Source organism: Oryctolagus cuniculus, chromosome X (assembly GCF_964237555.1).
Source record: "Oryctolagus cuniculus chromosome X, mOryCun1.1, whole genome shotgun sequence".
In the NCBI taxonomy this organism is placed as follows: Eukaryota; Metazoa; Chordata; class Mammalia; order Lagomorpha; family Leporidae; genus Oryctolagus; species Oryctolagus cuniculus.
In genome coordinates, this window is record NC_091453.1 from 4,275,849 (window position 1) to 4,285,078 (window position 9,230).

The window sequence follows — 9,230 nt, forward strand, 5'->3', positions numbered from 1 at the left end:
AGGCTCGCACTCTCCCCTGCAGACACACCCCAGGGAGTGTTAAGTGTTTTCAGTCAGCAACAGTGGAGTGTGACTTTGTTTAATCAGCTGCTTTCCGCGAACAGCCAGCTGAGTGGCCTGGAGGGAGAGAATCATGGTTTCCAATTGGAGCAGAGGAAGGGTGAATTTGCAAACCCAGGGTGCAGCCCTGCAGAGGAGGGGGCTCTCAGGAATGAAGGTGGACTGAGAACGGGCAGAGCGGCAGCCTTGAAACCACAGAGACTCGTCCTCCAGATGGTTCTCGAATCGCGGCGAAACTCGCTGGGTGCTGTAGGAACTGCTTCAGAAACGATCGCATTATCGAGCATAATGTTCTTCTATAAAAGCTTTTTTCACAAGAGTTACAGCCCGATGGAACTGTTCAACTTTACCACCGAACGTGGCTGAATTCTAATTTGCTTGTTTGTTTGCTTCCCAAAAAGGATTACTAGTCCCTCACCATAAACTTGCGAAGTCATTTTTATTCTTGGCAATTAGGTTCCCTCAAGAAGAATCACTTGGTAATGTAATTAAAAATGAAAACCTTAACTCCTCATCTTTAAAATGCAATCGTAACAACATTTCCTGGTCAGGATATAACATTTCGGGCCTCTTTTTCATTTTGTCTTATGCGTAAGACGGTGCTTTAGTGGTAGATGTTAATTGCACGAAAATGGTAATGCGAAACCACCAGCCACTCAGAGCCATATATCTTATACTTGCTTAGATCAATGCTGTGATTATAATTAAGAATGCATACTTGTGTCTGGGATAAATCTTCATATTGTGACATGTAAAATGAGATTTAAGATAATTATTTTCTTTCTAGCCTACCCCTAAATCAAAGGAGAATGTGGAGAGAGAGTTGTTTGGGAACTAGGGCTATAAGTGACCTGCCCTTAGCTAAAAGTCACTTGTCTGGCTCATGTAAACTTGTGGAGGATTGCCAAGAATGCAGATCTGCTGCAGCCAGGACATGCCTATTAAACTGCACGCATAGGAAGGAGGTTTACAAAGTGCTCAGGTACCGGACTCTAGGAGTTGGGGGTGCTCATGAGCACCCCCAAGGGTGAGCGTGCAATAGGTGGAGAGTCGTGGGAGTGACGTGGAAAGTGGCAGAAGTGATGGCAGTGGCGGGTGAGCTGTCACTGCGATGATGGAAAGTTCTGCCCCCGCTCCCAGTTGTTCTCTCCGGGACTGGGACTCCAGTGCGAGGTGTCAGAAGGAAGCCCCTTCCCGGAGACCCCGCAAGAGCAGGACAGCTGCTTTTCTCATCTGCTGGGTGCACAAGGTATTTTGTTGACCAATTAAACAACTCACTCCCTTCACTCAAGTCACAAAGATGGAAGATTTGGGAGATGAGGCAGGTGCCTTCTACGAACGAAGTCTGTAGGATCTGGGAATACGGACAGGAAATGGGATAGCCTGACTCCCCTGTAAATGTCTTCTGAGCTGTTCAAGTCACAAAAAGGAAAGGGGACAATGGCGTATTTCCTATCATGAAAAAATGGAGAGGGTGCTGGCACTGTGGTGCAGCAGGTAAAGCCACTGCCTGCGATGCTGGCATCCCACATGGGCACCAGTTCGAGTGCTGGCTGTTCCACTTCTGACCCAGCTGCCTGCTAATGGCCTGGGAAAGCAGCAGGAAGATGGTTCAAGTCCTTGGGGCCCTGCATCTATGTGGGAGACATGGAAGAAGCTTCTAGCTCCTGGCTTCAGCCTGGCCCAGTCATGGCTGTTGCGGCCATCTGGCGAGTGAACCAGTGGATGGAAGATTCTCTCTCTCTCTCTCCCTCCCCCTCTCTCTCTGTTTCTCTCACTCTGTCTCTACCTCTCTCTCTGTAGCTCTCACTTTCAAATAAATAATTTTTTTAAAAAAAGAAAGAAAAATGAAGCAAGAGAAAGAAATGGGAGGAGTCTAGTTAGACTGGCCTGAGGGCGTGGTTTTAGGAGGGACGAGGTGGCAGGCCCAGGATGGCAAGAGAGAAACAGGGGACACAGGCAAAGCCCCTTTAGAATATGCAGCCCGGGCAGGGGGTGAGGTGTGACCCCCACATTGAGCATCTGAATGCTTGGTGAAGTCTCTGCTTCGCTCTGCTCGTCCCCGATGGTTCAGATTATGGAGCGTTGGGCCTTTATTTCCTGCTTTCCTTTTAGGGAAAATTAGTAAGCAAAGGAAGACATGTACGGGGCAAACCTCCCCAGGCTGCTCAGTGAACACAGAATGGGGGGCATCGTACTCTACTTTAAACTGTGAACATGTTAATTAGTTTGATTGTGGTGATTATTTTCCCATGTATGCAGAAATCAAAGCATTAACTTGTACACCTTACGTTTACACATCTCACTCTAGTTTTTCCAAATGGCTGAAAGCAAGCTTTTTGTTTCCCTTATTCCATGATTTTTGGAAAGTGAGGAACCCAAACAGGAAGCCACGTACCACTGGGGATGGCACTCTCTCCTGTCCTCAGCTCTCTATCCAGTGCAGACTAGACTGAATGCCATTTGAAACCCAGTAGGCACAGTTTATAAAATCCTTTACCCGCCCATCAGACTTGGAGTTTAAAAACCAATTTCACTCCTCTGCTTTTTAACCCTCTTCTCCATGGAAGTTTCCAGAAAATGGAACCAAAAACTACGAATGTCCACAAGGTTTCCAAACAACAGCAACAATAAATCTAATATTTAAAAAAAAAAAGAAAAAAGCTTCACCCAAACATTTTAAGGTTTAAAAATGCCAGTGTTTTCCCTAGCTTGAGGCAAAAATGACTTTTTTATTACACGGGGGAAAGGAGCATGAAATCTCACAGGCGTTTGCCAAGGCTGAAACTCCCGGAGTGGGAGCGGGACACTGAGCTGGCCATGGAAGGCATGCTGGCTAATTGGAAGTGCATGGGTCTCCTTGGCTCTGTCTTTCCAATATTCACCAAGATCTCCCCCTGCTTGGTCCTCCTTTAGCTCCGCAGGGAAGAGGCCTCTGGCATCAGCAGAGGTTCCTTTGGGGGAACACACAAACAAAGAAGGCAGGGGTGGGGGCTCACCATAACTGACCCCAAGGGCTCCAACAAAGTCAGCCTTCTCTTTCTTGTTCCACACTCCCTTCACGGCGACTTCCTATGGACGTTTAGATTGTAGCAATTCCTTATTTAAGAAACAGATGTGGAGACACCTTTGGGTATGGGCTGTGGGACCAACACTATCTGCCTTCAAACCCTGGATCTGCCACTTGCCAGATGTGCGTCTTGGGCACGTTAATTAGGTCTGCTTCATGTAAGCTGCCCCATGTGCAAGATGGAGCTAAGAAGGCCCAGAACGCAGAGTGGCTGGGGAATTAGAGGAGAGGTCCATGAAGTGTTAGTCGACCAAATACTACCTTCCTTTTGACTTCAGGGATGAACTCAGTGAGACTATCCTCTGGGAAGGAACTCTTTTCAAGATGAACCTTTCCAAATTTCAGAGGGATTTGGATGTCATGAAATTTTAAGAGCCCAACTAAGAGCTAGTTTACTCTTGGCTTCCTACATTTCGTAACAACCAATTGTCATGTACTGCAGTGCCTTAATAAAATAGGACACATTTGCTTGGCGACCGAATTCGTCAGCTTCCATATGTGATAGGTAAAAAGCTGGAATTAGTATAGAAAGATCTCATGGGCTATTGGTTTAGCTCAGATTGACCAGACAATCTGGAATCTGAAATCCCTGTGAGATATGAAGCCAAATAATCTGATTTTATCTTTTATTTTTCTGGCAATTATAATTGATCGAGTGGGAAATGTTCCAGGCAGCTGCACCGTGTCCTGTGCTGACCACCACCCTGCCATGGATTAAGATCTGTGGTCCCACAAAGAGCCTACTGAAGTCAGCCAGGTCTATGCAAGCAGGACAGAGCCCCCACCCCTGCACCTGCTCTCACACCCTGAACACTAATGCAACAATGTCCATGTCTAATTTCCTTTGGAGTGTTCTTCCTGAACCTTCACATTACTAGGGCAGGCAGATTAATATGCACTGAATACGATGGATAAATAAGAAATTTGGAGAAAGGGGAACAGGAATATTAATGTCTATTTGAAGTATCCAAAAATATGATTGCTGGCCTCTATAAAAAGTGAAACCTGGGGGGTGACCTAGTGGGTAGAAGATTCATTCATCCTCCCTCTCCCCGTACCCACGTCACTCTGCTTTTCAAATAAACAAGTCTTTTTTTTTTTTAAGTGAAATGTTTTTCTCCTACAAGCAGATCTGGCTTTCACAGCAGTGAGACTCTTAGAAGGGAATGGGCAATGCTGGGCTATGAAGCAGAGTTAACAATCAGACACACAGGTTAAGAGCATGGATCCTTTGGAGGTACAAACTTGAATCCATCTCTATTGAGTGACTCAGAAATTTCTTCAGCATCAGTTTTATCATCTGCAAGATGGGAATGATAAAGCACCCCTTCCTTAGGCGGTTGTGAAGATGACCTGGGGAAATGTATGCAATGATAGCATAGCATATGGTAAGCACTCAATATTATACTTGCTATTATCCTGAGACATTTAAGGATCCAAGAAAAGCTTAGAGGACTCACAGTTCCGATATCTACAACTGGGCCTTAGATCATCATAGCAATCAGTTGGTAAAGAGGTCAAGTTCTGGGACATTACCTAAGACTGTAAGGAAATGTTCAGGGCCTGACTGAGGCAGGCATAGTCCTGAAACTGGCAAGTCAGAGCGAGTCAGCAAGTCTGCATGTTCCTCGCCCTGTTTTCTATGCCCTCAGCACTCCCGGGGCTCCAGAGCCAGTCCCTGCTATGCATCTGTCAGGAAATAGTACTTAAGAAGGAACAGAGGTGGATCTGAATGGAAAACATTGAATTAGTTTCCTATGAGGAACAGGATCCAACTGTAATCATACTACCTTCTGTTTGTATAATAATTGACAAAGCCTTTTTACAAATACTACCTCATTTAATCTCTAAAATGGGACCAAGACTGCCTCTCTTATTATCCCCATTGACAGAGAAGGTTTTAGAGATGCTGAAAGGTTAAGTGACTCACCTAAGGGTAGACTTAAGAAGTCAAACTTATTGGAGTGACAGGATGTTCATTAAGGGAACACTAGCTACTCTAACAGACACCAAAATCTCAGCCACTTAACACATAAGCATTGACTGTTTGCTTCTGGAATAATCCATCATGGAGGTCTCCACCCAGTGGGGAAAGTGAGAACTCCCATTGTGATCCAGACACCCAGATGCCTGGCAGCCTGGCTCCACCATCACTAGGCAGGGAAAGAGTCTGACAGAACACGTGAGATAGGTTTCTTGGAGGTGGGCCTAGCAGTGATAGATACATCATTTCTGTTCACACTCTGCTGGCTGGAAGTCAGCACCATGGCCTTATTTAACCACTAGAGAGCTTGCAAAATAAAGCTTACCTGTGTGCCCAAAAAGGGGAGAACACAAATGTGGATAATAACTTTGGCCCATTTCTGCCACAGCCAGGAACCTACATCACCCGAATCAAAGTCCACTGCTATTTCTATTAAGCCATGTTCATACAATGGGATTTTAGTGAACTGACAGATCTACGTGACACGATCCAAGGCATAAATGACACTCTTACATCTTAACGTGGAAAGGAATTGAGGGCCATTGACAGTTGGAGAATGCATGCTGAAAAGGTTGGTAGCAGGGTCGGCACTGTGGTGTAGCAGGTAAAGCCACTGCCTGCAATGCCAGCATCCCATATGGGCACCAGTTCAAGTCCCAGCTGCTGCACTTCCGATCGAGCTCTCTGCTATGGCCTGGGATAGCAGAAGACGGCCCAAGTGCTTGGGCCCCTGTACCTGCATGGGAGACTTGGAAGAAGCTCCTGGCTCCTGGCTTCGGATCAGTGCAGCTCTGGCCATTGCGGCCATCTGGCGAGTGAACCAGTGGATGGAAGATACCTCTCTCTCTCTCTCTCTCTGCCTCTCCTCTCTCTGTGTAACTCTGACTTTCAAATAAATAAATAAATATTTTTAAAAAATGGTTGGTAGCAAGTTGAAGACACAGCAATGGCATGTACCGAGGCTGAAAGAGGGCTTCCTGGCTCCTGAGGAGGTTTAGAGACATATGTATACATGATATCAACAACACCAGGCCAGGGCACTGAAGCAGGACTCACAAATTGCCATGGGAAAATCTCTCTAATTACCACCTAAACTGGGGCAAAATGTGAAGTGATGCCATTCAGCAAGAGGAAAATTTGAGTGGTGGTTTTTGAGTTCAGAATTCAGGTTCTGAAAAGAGCTCCTTGAAGCCAAGGACCAGGTCTTTTAACTCCCCAAATCCCCATATTTGGCACAGAGTCTGACATGCTGAAGAAATGTTTCTTCCTCAATAGCAGATTGTAGAATGGAGGGAGGGAGGGAAACACACCTGAGCCTATTTTGTGTCCACAGCTCATGTTAGGAGGCTGCGCACTCCACACCGGAATCAGTGACAGCTCTTGAATTCTTACCAGCGTCAGTGAGTGGGACCATCCATATCCATCTAATGAATCATTGAGAATTAACAATGATCCAAGTCAATAGTACTGTGTCACAAAATGAACTTTTCATGTTTTGCTAAGTGCAGTTTCATGTGAATTATTTATTATGTTTTGTGGTGTATTTAGGAAAAGTAATGAAGATTTAGTAACATAAGATACTGCCAGCTCTTCACTGGTCAATGTCATTCCATGTCTCCACACTTCCTCCACCACTGACTTTCAGATGCTTTACTGAGAGACAGCAGGGTGGTGAGGCAAAGGGAAAATGCCGGAATATCAAGGACAGAAGCAGCAGGAGGGCTGTTTGCCGTAAGGACTTCTCCACAGCAGTTCCCTGGCAAGTGATTTTGAGCTGTATTCCTAAGGCTGCACAGATAACAATCCCTCTAACATGAGTCTCCTGGGAACTCACTCTGCTATTTTGTTGCTGGATATTTTTTTTTTTTGATAATGACTACACTATTGGAAAAATTATGTTTGCTCTTAATTAGTAAGAGTAAAAATTTTAAATCAAATGAAGTTCTGGCCCAAAACGCATAACCTGAATCCAGTCATGATGAAACATCAGACAAGATCCAAATGAAAAAACCTTCTATGAAATGCTATGACTATATGAAATGATATGACTATATGAAATGATATGACTATACTCTTCAAAAGGAGTCAATATCAGGAAAAACAAAGACAGATTAAAAGGGACTAAAGGACATGAAAACTGAATGCAGTGCTTGATCCTAGGCTGGAACATGGATAGCTTTTTTTTTTTAATTCTTCTAAAGGACAGTATTAAAACAATCAGCAAAATTTGAATATGGACTATATACCAGCTAATGGTGCTGTATCAATGCTCAATTTCCGGAATTAGATAATTGCCCTGTGGTTTTCTAAGAGAATGCCATTGCATACTGAAATATTTAGAGGTAAAGGGTCATGGTGTCTGCAAGTTAGCCTCAAACTGTTTTGTAAATAATAATATATAACAATATGTATACACGGAGAGAAAGATTTGGGAGTCTGTTAGAACAGTTAGTTCTACCTTCTGGTCCAATACCTTGTCTCATCAATCAATTTGACTTGTGATGGTCTTACATTAATAAATAAATCTAAGTAAAAGTTCATTAAAATATTCTTGCCATTTTTCTATAAGTTAATTTTTTTTCAAAAATAAAGTTTTAAAAAAGTACACAACACACACACACACACACACACTCACTCTTGTAAGGACCCTATCCTTGCTCAGTATCAGCAAGTGTTGAGGACCAATCTTTCCTTTCCTATGGTGTTAACCATGAGATCTTGAATTTGCAGTTGGTTAATACCTCTTGAACATAACATCCCCCTCACATGCAGTAAAATGGAACTTCTTGAAAAAATGTGTAATAAGTGACAACAACAAAGCTACCTGGAGATGTGAATGGTGGCAGTTGGTTGGACTTCATTTAGTAAGAAGCTTGTGCCCTGCTTGAAGTTCATGTCCCACCAAAAATAGAAATGACTCTAAGGGTCACTCACAAAGAGCTGGAATGGCAGTTGTTGAATCTGTAGATGCCAAAAGTCCACCTTATTTGGAAATCAACAAGGGTTCCTTTTGGGAGCTCCAGATTTGTGGGGTTAGAGCGTTTTGTTTGGGAAGCTGGGTGAGTGTTTTGGGAGTCTCAATGAGCTTCTCTGGACAAAGAGGTTGGAATATTTATGGGGGACGTAGTAAAGGGAGTCAAGGAATAGTTGGGGATTGATAGTTGGAGAAAAACACGAAATGGAGTTCAGCTACAGTTCAACTCAGAGCCGCCTCTGCCTGTGCGTAATGCAGCAGCAGGTCCTCTCCTTATAGAAAGGGACTGTTACGTGCACAGGACACAAAGATGGAATTTATTGTACCGGGTTATCCATTGTACATAAGTTATCGTGACTAGATAACAAGAACATGGTGTTTCTGAGCCATCTGCCTACAGACAGAGATAGCTTTGTAGCAAGGAGTCTTACTAACGGCATTTATTGTAATGGGACATGTTCTATCCTTGGTCAGAGGTCAGGTAATCTAGCAGGTTTCCTATTGAATTTTGGATTTTTCCTTCCATAAGTCATTTTTCCAAAGAGACAGAATAACTAGGTTATGTTTACTTGACATGCTCAGCAAATTGGCAAAAATTAATTCTGGGGAAATAGTCACATTGTTCTTCCCAGAACCCATTCGGTTCTCTTTTTACCTGCAGTGTTTAACTTAAAGTCCTCAAATTGCCATATAGGGCTTTGTGAAAGCTCACCCTGTAATATGTTTCTAAAGCATGCTCCCCCAGCTCTGCCTCCAGCCAAGTCCATGGCCATGCTACAGTCATGATGCTGCAGAAAGTTCTCTGAACACATCCAACTCTTGTGACTATGTACACATTGTTTCACATTTTGTTCTCGGGACACTCTCCCCAACCCCTCTGCCTAGTGAACACCCACCCATCCTTCAAGGCCCAGTTTTTTTTTTCTTTTCTTTTCTTTTCTTTTTTTTCTTTTTTCTTTTTTCTTTTTCTTTTCTTTTCTTTTCTTTCTTTCTTTTTTTTTTTTTTTTTTTTTTTTTTTTTGAGAGAGACAGACAGAAAGGTCTTCCTTCTGTTGGTTCACCCCCAAAATGGTCGCTACGGCCGGCGCTGCGCTGATCCGAAGCCAGGAGCCAGGTGCTTCTCCTGGTCTCCCATGCGGGTA